We start from the raw sequence: 19258 nt of genomic DNA on the forward strand, positions 1-19258 counted from the left end.
GTACAAAAAAATTAAATATATGAATACCAATACATTATATGATAAGAAGAAAATATAATATACAAAAATAAAAAAAAAAACAATTTTATATTATAAATTCATCAATAGACAGTATAGAAGTGTATATATATATATATATAATATTACATATATAATAAAAATAATAAATAAAAAATAAAAAATAAATAAAGTAAAAAATAAAAATAAAAAATAAAAGATAAAAAATAAATAAATAAATAATAAATAAAAATAAAATTTAAAGTAAGATATACAAAATAATAAATAATAAATAATTAATAAATAAAAAATAAAAAATAAATAAAAAATAAAAATAAAAAATAATAAATAATAATAATTAAATAATAAGTAATGAATAATAAAAAAAAATAATTTGTAAATAATAATAAATAAAAAATAATATATAATATATAATATATAATACATACTAATCCTACATAATAAATAATAATTATATAATAATAATATGTATATATAAAATAATAATGATAATACACATTCGATATAATTACAATAATAAATAATAACTAATATGCACAAAATAAAAAATAATAATATATAATTACACAAACAAATAATTTTTAAAAAAATAAATAATATTTATAGATCACATAATAGATAATAAAAATATATAATGTATTATATAGTCCAATAGTATTGGAAAAAATTGAGATATGATATCCAATAGATAAAAATCTTCATGACAGCTTCTTAGTTCCACAAAGTATCCACGAATCCAGAAATTTTTTTTTATATCATTGCAGCCAGGATATTATTTGACCGTATATAGGATAAAATAAATCTATAAAAACATAAATGATATAATAGATAAAAACGAAACGACTTATTATTAATTAAAATTGGTTTAAAAACTAAAATAGGCAAGGTTTACAAAAAAGGAGTAAAACTCAAACTCTCATTCAAGCCACTAGGAGACACAGTATCCAATGTCCAAATCCACCTAATTTCTTTTTTGGCTAAAAGATTCCCTATTTTTCCTCTTCTCTCATTGGGTTGTACCATGTCTATCCCTATCACTTTTAATAATGAAGCATCACAATTATGGTGAACCTTAAAGTGTCTAGGGATAGTTTTTAATGTTGAAATGTCATCAATTTCTTTTGCGGCTATTATCCCTAATATATGCTCCCTAACACGAATTTTCAATTGACGTATGGTCATTCCAACATAAGTTAAAGAGCAAGGGCACGTGGCATAATAAATAACTGCTCTAGTTGTACAAGTTATCGAATGTTTAATCCCATACGTCAATGTGTCCTTTGAATTCGAGAAATTTAGTGCCCTACTCATATTGGGACATGCCACGCATTTCCCACATGGCTTAGAACCCAATGGTTTTTTTACACTCGATAAAAAGCTAACAGGGGATGGAGTAGATACGTAGTGACTTTTCACTAAATGATCTTTTATATTTCTTGATCTTCTAAAGGTAATGCTCGGAGTGTCCCCTATATAGTTAGACAATATAGGATCTATTTTTAAAATTCCCCAAGATTTGGTCAAAACTTCTCTCATTAGATCAGTTTGGCCATGATACTGCGTGATGTATCTTACACAATGATTTGTTTCTCTAGTTTTATTCACATAAAGCGCTTGATGTCTGGTAGTATTTTTTGCCCGATTATAGGCCTTTTTAATAGAACGGTGGCTATACCCACGTTCTAAGAATCTCTGTTTCAATTCTATAGCTTGTAATTCAAAGTCCTCATCTCTTGAACAGATTCTTCTCAATCTTAAAAATTGTCCTATTGGGATGGATCGTATCATAGCTGGTGGATGTGATGAATTTGCATGGAGAAGGGAATTGACGGATGTTGATTTCCGAAAAATATCAGTGTGTAAACAATCATCCTCACCTCTCCTAACACTGACATCCAAAAATTCCATTTTATTTTGGTCAAACTGGTATGTCAAATGTATATTAAAAGAGTTATTGTTCAGACCCGACATAAATTCATGAAGGGATTCCACCGACCCCTCCCATATCAAAAAAACATCATCAATGAAACGTACCCACATTAGGACATGTTCCATTGATGATGCCAATCCAGAGAAAAAGAGGTCCCTCTCCCACAGCCCCAGGAATAGATTTGCATAGGCTGGCGCAAAAGAAGCACCCATTGCAGTGCCCTGGAGCTGTAGGAAGAAGGACCCCTTAAATAGAAAAAAATTGTGTGAAAGAGCGAATTCTAGGAGTTCCACAATAAATTGGCGCATAGATTTCGGTGTAGTTGATGAATATAAAAAATATTCCACAGCTTTAATACCATCATTGTGACGAATGTTCGTATAAAGTGATTCCACATCGCATGACACTAATAAAGTGTCCCTGCCAAAGTGGAGCCCATCTACCTTTTTCAAAAATTCATTTGTATCTTTAATAAATGAAGGCAATTCCTCCACTAGTGGTTGTAGACTAGAGTCCACAAATCTATTAACATTCTCCAAATAATTTCCACATCCAGATATGATGGGTCTACCGGGCGGGATTGATTGGTTTTTGTGGACTTTAGGCAACAAATAAAATGTTGGTATCGTCGGTTCAGGCATCTGTAATGCCACAAATAAATCTTTTGAAATAACATCCATCTCTAATGCCTCCTTCAAAATACCCATCAATTCAGTTTGAAATTTATCAGATGGATTATAGGTTAGTTTTTTATAGCATGATTCATCCATCAGCTGCCTAAAGGCCTCCCTTTCATAGAGTTGTTTAGGCCAGACCACCAAATTACCCCCCTTGTCAGCTGGTTTATATACTACATCCGGTATTTCCTGTAAATGTTTTAAAATCATTCTCTCCTTCTTAGTAAGATTTTCCACATGAGGAAATTTAGGGATTTTCTCCAATTCTCTACTTACAACTTTTACAAATGTCTCAACCACTGGATAAGCTGACAAGGGGGGAAATTTCCGTGACCTGGGGCGTATCGATTCCGGAATCTTACCTCCCTCTGATTCATTATGCTCCTGGGCCAATTCATTCAAGGTGACTAATGCCTTCTGTTCCGCCTCTGTTGGGAACAATTGCAATATTTTTTCATTGTGAAAATATTTTTTAAAAATAAGTTTTCTAGCAAACAAATGTAAATCCTTTATGGCAGAAAATTTATCAAATTGAGCTGTAGGGCAAAACATAAGACCTTTATTCAAAATTTCCATTTCAATATCAGAAAAATTATGTGAACTTAAATTAATCACCTTTAGACTATTCTTGTAATTCTCAGGGGAATATCTAAATGTCCGCTTGACTGGTACATAACGAGGTTCCCTTTACGTTTCGGTGTAGAAATTGCAGCGACAGAGGCGGAAGAGGAGGCACCAGAAATATCCCCTGCCACAGGATTAGATGACAAAGAGATGGATCGATCACGATTTTTCTCCCCCATTTGGTTTCTGCGCCATCTGTAGATTCTCCCGTCCGCAAGATCTCTTTGGTCTCTCAATAATTTATCCGTCTGTTTAGCCTGAATCTCCTTTGTCCATTGGTCGATATGTTTCTCCAATTGACCATCCATCGATTGATATAGCTCAGTAGATAGACAAGATTTAGCTTTAGCAAAGGACTCCTCCAACTGTTTATCCAATTCCACCAAATTTTTCGAATTATATTTAACCAACAACTCCATCAATTGTCTAGATGCCATTTTACAGACATTTTCCCAGTTCTTTATAAATTCATCATCATTGACTGGGAATGAAGGGGTAACCTGAATTCTCAGACCCCTAGGTATCAACTGATGTTGTATATAATTCTCCAAAAAACCACGATTCCACCAAGACCTTGTGCGCTTATATATCAAATTCTTTACATTTCTAAACAACTCATCAAATTGTAAACCATTGCCAGGTGTAATTGTAGAACCACCATTAGTAAATACCGCATTGATCCGTCCCTGCCAGGACAATTCTCTGGCCTTAAAGTCCATTGTTCGGTAGTTGTTTGGTGGTCTGGCCTAAACAACTCTATGAAAGGGAGGCCTTTAGGCAGCTGATGGATGAATCATGCTATAAAAAACTAACCTATAATCCATCTGATAAATTTCAAACTGAATTGATGGGTATTTTGAAGGAGGGATTAGAGATGGATGTTATTTCAAAAGATATATTTGTGGCATTACAGATGCCTGAACCGACGATACCAACATTTTATTTGTTGCCTAAAGTCCACAAAAACCAATCAATCCCGCCCGGTAGACCCATCATATCTGGATGTGGAAATTATTTGGAGAATGTTAATAGATTTGTGGACTCTAGACTACAGCCACTAGTGGAGGAATTGCCTTCATTTATTAAAGATACAAATGAATTTTTGAAAAAGGTAGATGGGCTCCACATTGGCAGGGACACTTTATTAGTGTCATGCGATGTGGAATCACTTTATACGAACATTCGTCACAATGATGGTATTAAAGCTGTGGAATATTTTTTATATTCATCAACTACACCGAAATCTATGCGCCAATTTATTGTGGAACTCCTAGAATTCGCTCTTTCACACAATTTTTTTCTATTTAAGGGGTCCTTCTTCCTACAGCTCCAGGGCACTGCAATGGGTGCTTCTTTTGCGCCAGCCTATGCAAATCTATTCCTGGGGCTGTGGGAGAGGGACCTCTTTTTCTCTGGATTGGCATCATCAATGGAACATGTCCTAATGTGGGTACGTTTCATTGATGATGTTTTTTTGATATGGGAGGGGTCGGTGGAGTCCCTTCATGAATTTATGTCGGGTCTGAACAATAACTCTTTTAATATACATTTGACATACCAGTTTGACCAAAATAAAATGGAATTTTTGGATGTCAGTGTTAGGAGAGGTGAGGATGATTGTTTACACACTGATATTTTTCGGAAATCAACATCCGTCAATTCCCTTCTCCATGCAAATTCATCACATCCACCAGCTATGATACGATCCATCCCAATAGGACAATTTTTAAGATTGAGAAGAATCTGTTCAAGAGATGAGGACTTTGAATTACAAGCTATAGAATTGAAACAGAGATTCTTAGAACGTGGGTATAGCCACCGTTCTATTAAAAAGGCCTATAATCGGGCAAAAAATACTACCAGACATCAAGCGCTTTATGTGAATAAAACTAGAGAAACAAATCATTGTGTAAGATACATCACGCAGTATCATGGCCAAACTGATCTAATGAGAGAAGTTTTGACCAAATCTTGGGGAATTTTAAAAATAGATCCTATATTGTCTAACTATATAGGGGACACTCCGAGCATTACCTTTAGAAGATCAAGAAATATAAAAGATCATTTAGTGAAAAGTCACTACGTATCTACTCCATCCCCTGTTAGCTTTTTATCGAGTGTAAAAAAACCATTGGGTTCTAAGCCATGTGGGAAATGCGTGGCATGTCCCAATATGAGTAGGGCACTAAATTTCTCGAATTCAAAGGACACATTGACGTATGGGATTAAACATTCGATAACTTGTACAACTAGAGCAGTTATTTATTATGCCACGTGCCCTTGCTCTTTAACTTATGTTGGAATGACCATACGTCAATTGAAAATTCGTGTTAGGGAGCATATATTAGGGATAATAGCCGCAAAAGAAATTGATGACATTTCAACATTAAAAACTATCCCTAGACACTTTAAGGTTCACCATAATTGTGATGCTTCATTATTAAAAGTGATAGGGATAGACATGGTACAACCCAATGAGAGAAGAGGAAAAATAGGGAATCTTTTAGCCAAAAAAGAAATTAGGTGGATTTGGACATTGGATACTGTGTCTCCTAGTGGCTTGAATGAGAGTTTGAGTTTTACTCCTTTTTTGTAAACCTTGCCTATTTTAGTTTTTAAACCAATTTTAATTAATAATAAGTCGTTTCGTTTTTATCTATTATATCATTTATGTTTTTATAGATTTATTTTATCCTATATACGGTCAAATAATATCCTGGCTGCAATGATATAAAAAAAAATTTCTGGATTCGTGGATACTTTGTGGAACTAAGAAGCTGTCATGAAGATTTTTATCTATTGGATATCATATCTCAATTTTTTCCGATACTATTGGACTATATAATACATTATATATTTTTATTATCTATTATGTGATCTATAAATATTATTTATTTTTTTAAAAATTATTTGTTTGTGTAATTATATATTATTTTTTATTTTGTGCATATTAGTTATTATTTATTATTGTAATTATATCGAATGTGTATTATCATTATTATTTTATATATATATATATATTATTATTATATAATTATTATTTATTATGTAGGATTAGTATGTATTATATATTATATATTATATATTATTTTTTATTATTTACTAATTATTATTTTTTATTATTCATTACTTATTATTTAATTATTATTATTTATTATTTTTTATTTTTATTTTTTATTTATTTTTTATTTTTTATTTATTAATTATTTATTATTTATTATTTTGTATATCTTACTTTTAATTTTATTTTTATTTATTATTTATTTATTTATTTTTTATTTTTATTTTTTACTTTATTTTTTATTTTTTATTTATTATTTTTATTATATATGTAATATTATATATATATATATACACTTCTATACTGTCTATTGATGAATTTATAATATAAAATTGTTTTTTTTTTTTATTTTTGTATATTATATTTTCTTCTTATCATATAATGTATTGGTATTCATATATTTAATTTTTTTGTGCGATGTATGTTAATTTTTGTTATTAATTGAGAGATATAATGTAATATAATGGATTGATGGTGGAATTTCTGCCTTATTACATTTGATGCGATGCTCCTGGTGGTGCGCATGCGTGCTCCGTGTCCCACGTCCTGATCTGCTGCGTCCTCGTGACCTTGGTAACACCGGGCTTAGTGCCTGTGTGTTCCGGTCACGTGGTCCGGCGCTTGGGATTGTGGGACCTCCGGACTGCGCACGCGCCACCTCCACACCCGGAGCACCGCTATCATAATCAGCGCCAATAAGCAGATTGGCGTGATTAAGTCTCCACATATAAATAACCTTCCGGATCCATTATGTAGCCACCCCCTGATGAAGGAAGGATTCCGAAACGCGCGTCGGGGAGCGTGTGATAGGGACGTGGTGACCCTTATAGGTAAAGGATCTGTCTATGGCATACCTCTGTATATGTGAAGAGTTGTAATTTTCTAATGAAAAGGTGGCACTGGTTACTTTTACATATTGTGCATGATTCTATTGCACAGGCACTCTGCACCTTATTCTGGATATATGGAAGCTTTGTGAATACACACAATTGATGTTTAAAAGCACATATGTTTATGTGTTTTTTCTTTCTTAAAAATATTTTTCCTGTATATGATCCACTGTGTGACAATTTTGCACATTGCACATTGCACTTTTTTTGTTAATTATTTTTTATGTATTATAATGATTTTTATGTAATTTTTGCACCTTTTTCACAATCCTTTTCAAATTGTTATTCCACAATATGTGGGGTATGCATATCTGATATATAAATTGGGTCTTATCATTTTACAATTTTGTGAAAACTGTTCCTATACGTGCACTCTTTTTGATTTTAATTGGTTTTAATGTAACCACCTGTATAAATAAAATAAAATATAATTTAATAAGTACACCCTGTCTGGTTTTTTATGGTTAAGAGGTCCTTTGATTGGTTGGTTGGTGTGTTTTATCCCTAATAGTGTGTAATCACTAATTTCACTAACACTGGTGGTATATTTTATTATTTTTATTATGGTTACTAATAATTGATTGGTTTACTATAGTCCAGTATTGGTGTGTTTCTGTCTGGAAAGAAACATGCAGCAACAGAATGCTGTATTGCTCTGGGTTGTGCCGATACTAAATCGGACTATTAAAACAGGTATTCAAACAATAAAATGTGTTATCTTAAAAAAAATCCTGGACCTTTACTGAAAAGGACAAAACAGCAAAAGCTAGGTAGGATCATATCCCAAAAGCCAGCACCTACAACAGGCTGTAATATTCAAGTGGCTCGTAGGTGTTTATGATTGGATTATTACAACAAGGATGTGCACAAAAAATGTTAATCTTTCTTTACAACACGGTCTCAACATTCTTAGTTTGTTAGCCAGAGTATGTTCTTGTAATGCCAAATAATTCCATAATCATAGGCGATCCCCCAAAGTGCAAATTAATCTTTACCTAGTGCATCATACATGGGTTGCATGAATGATGATAAACAGGGAATCTATTCTCTACAGTACCCCACAGGGCTTAGAAAGTTTCTAAGATCATTTGGCAAAGTATAAGGCAGACATTTGAGAAATGAATGTGTGTGATTGTATTTAGGACAATAAGAGTCATAATTTCTGTGACTTCAATAACAGCTCTCAAATCATGAGCCATCCAGTAGGCATCTGGAATAACCTCCACAATATTTTTCTCATGTAGGCCTGAAGGTATGGTGCTTGGCTTAGTCTTGATCCTTTTAGGTATAACTGAAATATGCCCAATGTCTGTCTTGTTGGATGCCCATAGTATAGGTGTACAGTATAAGCATAGAGAAAACTTAGCCCCCAAGATCATGTAGGTGCCAGATTCTTACTGCAATTGCTGCAAGTTCTCCTTCTTGGCATTCACCCCAAAAGCATTCGTCCTGTTCAAATCAAAGATTGTATTAAGAGACTCCCCCTTCTCTATTTTACTTATCAGATATACACTTGTAAAACATCATATCAAAATAAAATCATGGATAACAGTTAATTTGTATGGGTTTTTCTAGTGAAGAAAAATATTGAAACCTAGGCTTCTGTGTCAGAAAAAGTGTGTTTTCTGTCTTGTGAAACAGATAATACAGAAATTATATTTTTGATTTTTTTTGCATTTTTTGTAAAAATTTTGTTATTTTGAACAAACAAAAATCCACATTGCAGAAATTTTAATGCAAATGTTTACCTCACAAAGAGTGCATGTTCAGAAAAAATATATTTGCTCTCTTACATGTCCATTCTAATTTATAGCCAAGGACAACAAATCATAGGGACTGTAGGCTTCATCAGGGGTTCAATATAAAAATCCAATGAAATGGATCTTTGTTTCCCCTGACCAGGATTATTTAGGAGGGTCCTAGAAACATAAGACCACCAACTTTTTTCCTCATGGACATGGCTAGCTTGACTTACACTAAGAAAGGTTGGTAATTAGTTTCAACAATAATTCTATAAAATGGAAATCGGAAAGGAAGTCTAATGCAATGCATGAACTCTATAGATATGACTACCTGCAACTGCAGTTTTGTCAGGGTTAACATATTACTAATGTTGAGCATTCCAATACCGCAAGTATCGGGTATCGGCCGATATTCACTGTATCGGAGTTCCAATACTGAGTTTCGATACTTTTTCCATATCAAATACCGGAATCAGAAGTTCCCATAATGCTATGAGCCCGCTCGATTTGATTCAGCCAATGGGAATCCTCAGAAGTGTGGGCACATCCTGTTAGGCATGTAGGCATGTTAACTATTGGCATGACTATGATTGGTGCTGAAATGATGTCATGATGCACTATAAAAGCCGCCGCCACCGCCATTTCTGTTCACTCTGCTGTGAATTCAGTTAGGGACAGGCTGCTGTTGAAGACTGTGAGGAACAGTTAGAAATTGCGATTATCAAAAAAATATTGTGCTTTACCCAGTCTACATAAACCACCACAGTAGCTTTCTTTTGCCTAGCAGCAGTGTTCACAGCTGTCTGCAAGGGCTGTGTGAGTGCAGCTCACGCTGTGTAGTGGGTCCTTCAGCCACGTCTGGTTGTAGGCCGCCCAGCGTGCGTCACTGCTGCCTCATACATATTTTTCTTTTATTGCTGCTTATTTTTCAGAAATTCTATCTAGTGTGCTTCCATCTGTATCCATATACGTTTATTGCAAACACTAGTAGTAGACAGCGGAGCCTTTCTGCAGCCTTTCAGTGCTAGTGCCCACTTATCTGCACTGTTCACGGCTGTCTGAGAGGTCTCTGACTGTGTGTGAGTGCAGCTCACGCTGAGTAGTGTGTCCTGCAGCTACGTCTGGTTGTAGGCCGCTCAGCGTGCGTCACTGCCTCACACATATTTTTCTTTTATAGCAGCTCATTTTTTATTCTCCTATTAGTGTGCATCCATTCGTATCCATATACGGTGGTTGCAAACACTATAGGAGTAGACAGCGGAGCCTTTCTGCAGCCTTTCAGTGCTAGTGCCCACTTATCTGCACTGTTCACGGCTGTCTGAGAGGTCTTTGACTGTGTGTGAGTGCAGCTCACGCTGAGTAGTGTGTCCTGCAGCTACGTCTGGTTGTAGGCCGCTTAGCGTGCGTCACTGCCTCACACATATTTTTCTTTTATTACAGCTCATTTTTTATTCTCCTATTAGTGTGCATCCATCCGTATCCATCTACATTGGTTGGTTGCAAACACTATATAGGAGTAGATACAGGAGCCTTTTTTCTGGCTTGTGCCCTTCAGCTGTAGCCAGATTAGTATTACCCAATTTTTTTGGAGCCTCATCTTTTGCATTGTAGGTTACCTGCCTGCATTGTAATAGCTCCAAAAAGTTTGTGATACTATCACTTTCAAATCTTTGGTCACATCCTTTTAGCTTTTTTTTAAAAAAAAACAAAATAAAGTTCAACAAACACTACATTTGACAGTTGTGTAGGCCACATTAGCTCCTATTAAAGTGTAGTCCACACACACACTTCATAAAATTAGTGTTTCTTATACCTGTTACCAGCTGTTCAGGAATAAGCACACTAAGCCCCCCCTTTGTACTTTTCTGTCTATCTTTATCAGCCTAGCAAGATGAAGAAGGCAGGGAGTAAGGCACGTGGGCATGGGCGTGGAGTTTCAGCAGGGAGAGGACGTGGGGATTCTACAGGGAGATGACGTGGGGATTCTGTGCCTGCTGCGGGCACCAGTGAGTCAGCATCCCCCAGTTTTAGCAGGCAACAGTCCTTTATGCGCAGCTTTGAAGGACCTCGCTGTACCCCACTGCTGCGGGAGGAACAAATTGAAGCTGTTGTTGGTTGGATGGCAACTAACGCATTGACTTCAATGACTTCCACATCCTCTCAGGGCCCGAGCACCGAAGAGCAACCAAGTGTCTCTTTACCACCTGCCAAAGTGCCCAGGCAGTCAGAGAGCCCTGGACAGGAGCCATCACAGTCTCTACTTCTGTTCTCTGAATCTGTTGGCTTGGAAAGAGGGGGCCAGCCAAGCAGCATTCAAGAATGTGAAGAAGAGGGAGTATGCAGTGATGCGCAACTTCTTTGTCCCTTGGAATCTGAAGAGATAGGTGGGCCAGTGCCTATGGTCAACACACCTCAGTACGCATCAGATGATGATAAGACTCAGGTGCCACATTCTGGTGCGTACGGTGCTGGCGAGACAACCCAGGAGAAGCAGGTGTTTGAAGAGGGGAGTGTAGATGATGAGGTCCTTGACTCATCATGGCGTGAGGAACAGGAAGGTAGTGGGAGCAGCTTTGGAGAAGAGATTCCCCAAATGGCCAAAACAGGAGGGAGAGGGAGGGAGCAGACATGGTTGCCTGTAGCCTCCACTTCGGCACCCGTTATGAGCATTCCTCTTTCAAAAGGCAAAACGGGCGCTCCCAAGACTTGCAGTGCGTGGTCCTTTTTTGACACAGTTGCAGATGACATTTGCTTTGTCAAATGCAAGCTGTGTCATCAGAAAGTAAAAAGAGGGAAAAATGTCAGCAACCTCAATACCACAAATATGTGGAAACATGTGCGGACCAAGCACGAGGTGGAGTTACACAGACACACTGAAGACGTAGGCCAACGTACAGCACCACCTACCACCTCTTCAGCACGTGTTGGGGCCTCTTTCTCCAGCTCACACACAGCTGGTTCAGCTTCCTCACAGGATCGCCAAGGAAGAACCTCTGGCACTGTTGTCCGGAGACCCTGTGACATTCCACCCACAGCACCACGTTCCCAGTCATCCTCACACTCCCAGGCCACTCTACAGCCATCGGTAGCACAAGAATGGGATAAAAGGCGGCCATACTCGGCAAACCATCCCTGAGCACAGGCTCTGAATGCTGGTATTGCCAAACTACTGGCACTTGAAATGCTCTCATTCAGGCTGGTGGAAACTGACACCTTCCAGGACTTCATGGCATTGGCAGTCCCACAATACACCGTGCCCAGCCGCTTTTATTTCAGCAGGCGAGCCGTCTCTGCCCTGCAAAAACATGTGGAGCGAAAAATAAAACATGCACTACTAAATGCCGTCAGTAGCAAGGTCCACCTGACCACCGATGCGTGGACCAGTAACCATGGACAGGGACGATAACTTTCCCTCACTGCCCATTGGGTCAATGTTGTGGAGTCGGGTACAGATCTGGAGAGTGGCGCTGTACGTGTTCTGCCAACTCCACAGATTGCAGGAATCCAGTCTGTACACATTGACTCCTCCTCCTACTCAAGTTCCTCAGAAACAGCGCAGCAGGAGCCTGTTACGACCGATATGAGCACAGCCGTGGCCAAACGTCAACAGGCCGTACTCAAATTAATTTCTTTGGGGAATCGAAGCCACACAGCGCAGGAGCTCTGGAATGCCATCAAGCAGGAGAGCGACGTGTGGTTTGTGCCAGCGACTCTACAGCCAGGCTTGGTAGTGTGTGACAATGGCAGAAATCTGGTGGCAGCTCTTGGCCTAGGCAACCTCATTCACATCCCATGTCTGGCACATGTGCTGAACTTGGTCGTGCAGAGCTTTCTGAGGGACTATCCGGATCTTGATGCACTGCTGCACAAGGTCCGCATAGAGTGCGCTCACTTGCGTCGCTCCAGCACGGCAAGATCGCTTCTTGCTGCTCTGCAGTGCCGATTACGCCTTCCGGAACATCGCATCATATGTGACCTACCCACCAGGTGGAATTCAATGTTACATATGTTGGAGTGGTTGTGTGAGCAGCAGTCATGGAGTACCAGCTGCATCAGGCGCAAACAAGTCGCACTGTGCGCCGGTCACACTTCAGCACCACTGAGTGGGCCTCTATGAAGGACATCTGCCTCGTTTTGCGTGCCTTCGATGATTCCACGCGGATGGCGAGTGCAGATGATGCACTAGTCAGCATGACTGTCCCCCTTATCTGCCTGCTTCAAAAAAAACTGCAAGCACTAAGGGAGGAGGTTTTGGAAGAGGTGGAGGATGAGGAGTCCCAAATGCCATCTGCTTCTGGACAGTCTGCGCTATGTGGTTCCTCACAAAGGCCAAGGCAGGGGACACTTTGTGAGGAGGATGAGGAGGAGTCGATGGAGGAGGAAGACATCTCTCCAGAGGAGGGAGGTACACAATGCTTTAGTCGGTATGTACAGCGAGGGTGTGGTGATGCAGAGCAGGCAGAGATGATGCCTCAAGCAGGGGACAGCGATTCTTTGGCAGTTGGGAGTCTGCAGCACATGGTTGATTTCATGCTGCAGTGCCTGAGAAACGACCGCCGCATCGCCCACATTCTCAACACGACTGATTATTGGGTGTACACCCTCCTAGATCCTCGCTACTGGGACAACTTACAAAGCCTCATACCACCGTTGAACTGGGAGCGTAAACTGCGGGAGTACCAAGACACACTGGTGCAGTCCATCATGTTTTCCATTCCACCCGACAGCAGTGGTGCTAGTGCTTTACAAAGCAGCTCTGTGCATCGAGGCAGTGGAGGAAACTCGTCTGAAAGAGAGAGCAGAGGCAGCGCCTCAGCACAAGGCAAGACCGCTATGGCCCAAATGTGGCAAAGTTTTGTGTGTCCACTACAATTGTCTACACCATCACAGACGGCTCCAGTCAGCAGGAGGCAACGTTTCCGTCAGATGGTGACAGACTACATGTCTTGCCCTGTGAGTGTACTCCCAGATGGCTCTTCCCCCTTCAAGTTTTTGGTCTCTAAGCTGGATACATGGCCAGAGCTTAGCCAGTATGCATTGGAGGTACTGGCTTGCCCTGCTGCCAGTGTATTATCGGAACGCGTCTTTAGTGCCGCAGGTGGTGTACTAACAGACCGTCGCACGCGACTATCTTCCGATAACGTTGACCGGCTTACTTTTCTGAAAATGAACAAGGCCTGGATCTCGCCAGAATTTGCCAGTCCTCTTCCCGAATAAATAATTGGTAGGCAACAGTATCCAGGTCTCCTGTTGTGTTCATGTTTCTACCACCTGAACTATAATCCCTGGGCTTCAACACAGCCAGTTGTCGCTCAGAAGTGTCGTCTGCACAAAGAAAAACACTAGCTCCTGTGTTAGTGGGGTTCAGTAACGCCAGCTGATCCCCTGCTATGTGGACGGCAAAGTCTCCTGCTCCATCCACATTCAAACTACTACTGATTTTTAACCGTGCTCCACTTAGGCCTCTGGCTCCACTGTCTCTAGTTTTTTCCCTGGCCTCCAACCCCACCAGTTGCTGCTCAGAAGTGGCGTCTGCACAATCCACACTTGTTTCTGTGTTACTGGGGCTCAGTCACGTCAGTTGTTCCCCTGATGTGTGTCCGGCAATGTCTCCTGCTCTGTCCACATTCCCATTACTAGTAGTGTGAATGAGGACAGAGCAGGAGACCTTGCCGGACACACATCAGGGGATCAACTGACATAACTGAGCCACAGTAACACAGGAACAAGTATGGATTGTGCAGACGCCACTTCAGAGCTGTAAGTGGCGGGGTTGGAGGCCAGAGGAAATACTAGAGATAGTGGAGCCAGAGGCCATAGTGGAGCACGGTTACAATCAGTAGTAGTCCACAACCTATATAAAACCTGCTGCAAGTAGGCATCCGCCTGCTGCATGAAAGATCCTTGGCTCCAACAAAGCCAGTTGGTGTTCAGAAGTGCCGTCTTCACAGAGCAAAACACACTAGCTCCTGTGTTAGTGGGGTTCAGTAACGTCAGATGTTCCCCTGCTGTGTGGACGGCAATGTCTCCTGCTGCCTAAACATGCCAAAACCATCAGGCCTCAGCATGCACCATGCTTCATCATGGGCTCCAACAACGCCAGTTGGTGTTCAGAAGTGCCGTCTTCACAGAGCAAAACACACTAGCTCCTGTGTTAGTGGGGTTCAGTAACGTCAGCTGTTTCCCTGCTGTGTGGATGGCAATGTCTCCTGCTGCCTCCACATGCCAAAACCATCAGGCCTCAGCCTGCTCCATGCTTCATCCTGGGCTCCAACAACGCCAGTTGGTGTTCAGAAGTGCCGTCTTAACAGAACAAAACACACTAGCTCCTGTGTTACTGGGGTTCAGTAACATCAGCTGTTCCCCTGCTGTGTGGACGGCAATGTCTCCTGCTGCCTCCACATGCCAAAACCATCAGGCCTCAGCCTGCTCCATGCTTCATCCTGGGCTCCAACAACGCCAGTTGGTGTTCAGAAGTGCCGTCTTCACAGAGCAAAACACACTAGCTCCTGTGTTAGTGGGGTTCAGTAACGTCAGCTGTTCCCCTGCTGTGTGGACGGCAATGTCTCCTGCTGCCTCCACATGCCAAAACCATCAGGCCTCAGCCTGCTCCATGCTTCATCCTGGGCTCCAACAACGCCAGTTGGTGTTCAGAAGTGCCGTCTTAACAGAACAAAACACACTAGCTCCTGTGTTAGTGGGGTTCAGTAACGTCAGCTGTTCCCCTGCTGTGTGGATGGCAATGTCTCCTGCTGCCTCCACATGCCAAAACCATCAGGCCTCAGCCTTCTCCATGCTTCATCCTGGGCTCCAACAACGCCAGTTGGTGTTCAGAAGTGCCGTCTTCACAGAGCAAAACACACTAGCTCCTGTGTTAGTGGGGTTCAGTAACGTCAGCTGTTCCCCTGCTGTGTGGACGGCAATATCTCCTGCTGCCTCCACATGCCAAAACCATCAGGCCTCAGCCTGCTCCATGCTTCATCCTGGGCTCCAACAACGCCAGTTGGTGTTCAGAAGTGCCGTTGTCAGGATCCTAGGACTTTCCGGTCTGTTTTGAATGAACTTTTGCCCTTGGTTAAGATGGAGTTTTCGGTCCTGTCGCATCACTTCCTCTTAGCTGCCCTTAGTTAAGATGGAGTTTTCGTTTACATCACTTCCTCCCCAGCTGCATAAAAACCCGCCCCTAAGCACAAGCAAATCGCTTGAGTATATTGATTCCTGGTGTGCTCCTGCCCTGCCACTCTCCCAGATCTTGTTACTCTGGAACAACCCTGCTTCCTGCTTGAGACTTCACCTCTCTGGACCTCTGGATACCGCTGGACTTCTGGCTACCGTACCCGGTTAGTGTTTGTGCCCACTGAAGGTCCCCTTACTGGATCTCCACCGGACTCATCATACCAGAGGCTCGCTACAATTGGACTTCTGTTTGCTATACTGGTTAGTAGTTGTTACCCGGTGCCCGCTGAACATTATCCTGCTGGACATTTGTTATACTCTGGACTTTGCCTGCAATACCCAGTTATATTCTGTACTCAGTGACTCTTAGTAACTTACCATCCTTGCTGAACCTTTTGCTATGTGCTGCTGTATGTCTGTGCTCTGAACCCGTTACGTATTTCCACGTTTGTTGTGCACAATTGTATATAAATCACTTGCTTCACTAAGCGTGTCTCTGCCGTCATTGCCCTACGCCATTGAAGTCCTTATACCATACATAAGTATTATAGCCGTCTTCACAGAGCAAAACACACTAGCTCCTGTATTAGTGGGGTTCAGTAACATCAGCTGTTCCCCTGCTGTGTGGACGGCAATGTCTCCTGCTGCCTCCACATTCCAAAACCATCACGCCTCAGCCTGCTCCATGCTTCATCCTGGGCTCCAACAACGCCAGTTGGTGTTCAGAAGTGCCGTCATCACAGAGCAAAACAAACTAGCTCCTCTGTTAGTGGGGTTTAGTAACGTCAGCTGTTCCCCTGCTGTGTGGATGGCAATGTCTCCTGCTGCCTCCACATGCCAAAACCATCAGGCCTCAGCCTGCTCTATGCTTCATCCTGGGCTCCAACAACGCCAGTTGGTGTTCAGAAGTGCCGTCTTCACAGAGCAAAACACACTAGCTCCTGTGTTAGTGGGGTTCAGTAACGTCAGCTGTTCCCCTGCTGTGTGGATGGCAATGTCTCCTGCTGCCTCCACATGCCAAAACCATCAGGCCTCAGCCTGCTCCATGCTTCATCCTGGGCTCCAACAACGCCAGTTGGTGTTCAGAAGTGCCGTCTTCACAGAGCAAAACACACTAGCTCTTGTGTTAGTGGGGTTCAGTAACATCAGCTGTTCCCCTGCTGTGTGGACGGCAATGTCTCCTGCTGCCTCCACATGCCAAAACAATCAGGCCTCAGCCTGCTCCATGCTTCATCCTGGGCTCCAACAATGCCAGTTGGTGTTCAGAAGTGCCGTCTTCACAGAGCAAAACACACTAGCTCCTGTGTTAGTGGGGTTCAGTAACGTCAGCCGTTGCCCTGCTGTGTGGACGGCAATGTCTCCTGCTGCCTCCACAAGTCAAAACCATCAGGCCTCAGCCTGCTCCATGCTTCATGCTGGGCTCCAACAATGCCAGTTGGTGTTCAGAAGTGCCGTCTTCACAGAGCAAAACACACTAGCTCCTGTGTCAGTGGGGTTCAGTAACGCCAGCTGCTTCCCTGCTGTGTGGATGGCAAAGTCTCCTGCTACCTAAACAGTCACACTACTACTGAATTTTAACCATGCTCCACTTAGGCCTCGGGCTCCACTGTCTCTAGTATTTCCCCTAGCCTCCCACCTCGCCAGTTGCTGCTCAGAAGTGGCGTCTGCACAATCCACACTTGTTCCTGTGTTACTGGGGCTCAGTCACGCCAGTTGATCACCTGATGTGTGTCCGGCAAGGTCTCCTGCTCTGTCCACATTCCCATTACTAGTAGTGGGAATGTGGACAGAGCAGGAGACCTTGCCGGACACACATCAGAGGATCCACTGACGTGACAGAGCCTCTGTAACCCAGGAACAAGTGTGGATTGTGCAGACGCCACTTCAGTGCAGCAACTGGCGGGGTTGAAGGCCAGGGGAAATACTAGAGACAGTAAAGCCAGAGGCAAAGTGGAGCACGGTTACAATCAGTGGTAGTGTACAACCGATATAAAACTTGTTTTAAGTAGGCCTCAGCCTGCTCCATGATTGATTCTGGGCTTCAACACAGCCAGTTGTTGCTTGGAAGTGCCGTCCGCACAGATAGAAACACTCGCTCCTGTGTCAGTGGGGTTCAGTAACGCCAGCTGCTCCCCTGCTGTGTGGATGGCAAAGTCTCCTGCTGCCTCCAAAATCACACTATATCTTATTTTCTACTTGCTCCAAGTAGGCCTTAGCCTGCTGCATGATTGACCCTGGGCTCCAACATCGCCAGTTGCTGCTCAGAAGTGTCTTTGGCATGGGTACTCCCTCCTGCCCAGCCTGGTTCCAGCTCGCCTGCTGTTTCTAGGTAGTGTCAACAACACTTTGCCACCAGTACGTTGTCCTGTCGTGTTGCGGTCGGGTTAGCCGAGTCTATGGTGCCTGCAGTTTAGGTGCTTCCTATGTGGGCTGCGGGTTCTGGTAACAAAGGCTGGTTCCGTAGTGCCAATAGGACAAGCACCCCCTGTTGGACTGTGGGTTTCGGTAACTGCGTCCTGCTCGCGGCCTTGCAACTTTGTTGATTATGGATACCTTGTGCTACACAGCCGAGTTCCAGCACCGTCAGCTGGTTCTCGGCAGAGCCTTTGGCCTAGGTGCCTCCTTCTCAGTATCCGAGCTCAAGCAACGTCTGCTGGTCCTTGGCAGTGCTTTGGAGCACAGGTACCTCCTGCTTAGTAACCGTGTTCCAGCACCGTCAGCTGGTCCACGGTTGTGCCATTGGCTCTTGTTCCTTCTGCTGCCCCACCGGGTTCCAGCACCGTCAGCTGGTTCTCGGAAGTGTCTTTTGCATGGGTACTCCCTTCTGCCCAGCCTGGTTCCAGCACGCTTGCTGTTTCCGGGTAGTGTCAACATCACTTTGCCACCAATACGTTGTACTTTCGTGTTGCGGTCGGGTTAGCCGAGTCTATGGTGCCTGAAGTTTAGGTGCTTCCTATGTGGGCTGCGGTTCTGGTAATAAAGGCTGGTTCCATAGTGCCAATAGGGCAAGCACCCCCTGTTGGACTGTGGGTTTCGGTAACTGCGTCCTGCTCGTGGCCTTGCAACTTTGCTGATTATGGGTACCTTGTGCTACCCAGCCGGGTTCCAGCTCCATCAGCTGGTTCTCGGCAGAGCCTTTG

At 42.2% G+C, this 19258-nt stretch overlaps 1 long non-coding RNA gene across 1 annotated transcript in view; it reads right to left on the minus strand.

Annotated features, from left to right (window-relative positions):
* Positions 1-2991: 2991 nt before the first annotated feature.
* Positions 2992-19258, minus strand: part of LOC141087962 (uncharacterized) — a 385435-nt gene continuing 369168 nt past the window's right edge. Inside the window, exon 6 of the long non-coding RNA XR_012231784.1 lies at positions 2992-3053. This is a non-coding gene — a long non-coding RNA (uncharacterized lncRNA). The remainder of the gene's footprint in view (positions 3054-19258) is intronic.

Source organism: Dendrobates tinctorius, unplaced genomic scaffold, assembly GCF_039654945.1.
Source record: "Dendrobates tinctorius isolate UK_male_01 unplaced genomic scaffold, ASM3965494v1 ptg000036l, whole genome shotgun sequence".
Classification (NCBI taxonomy): domain Eukaryota; kingdom Metazoa; phylum Chordata; class Amphibia; order Anura; family Dendrobatidae; genus Dendrobates; species Dendrobates tinctorius.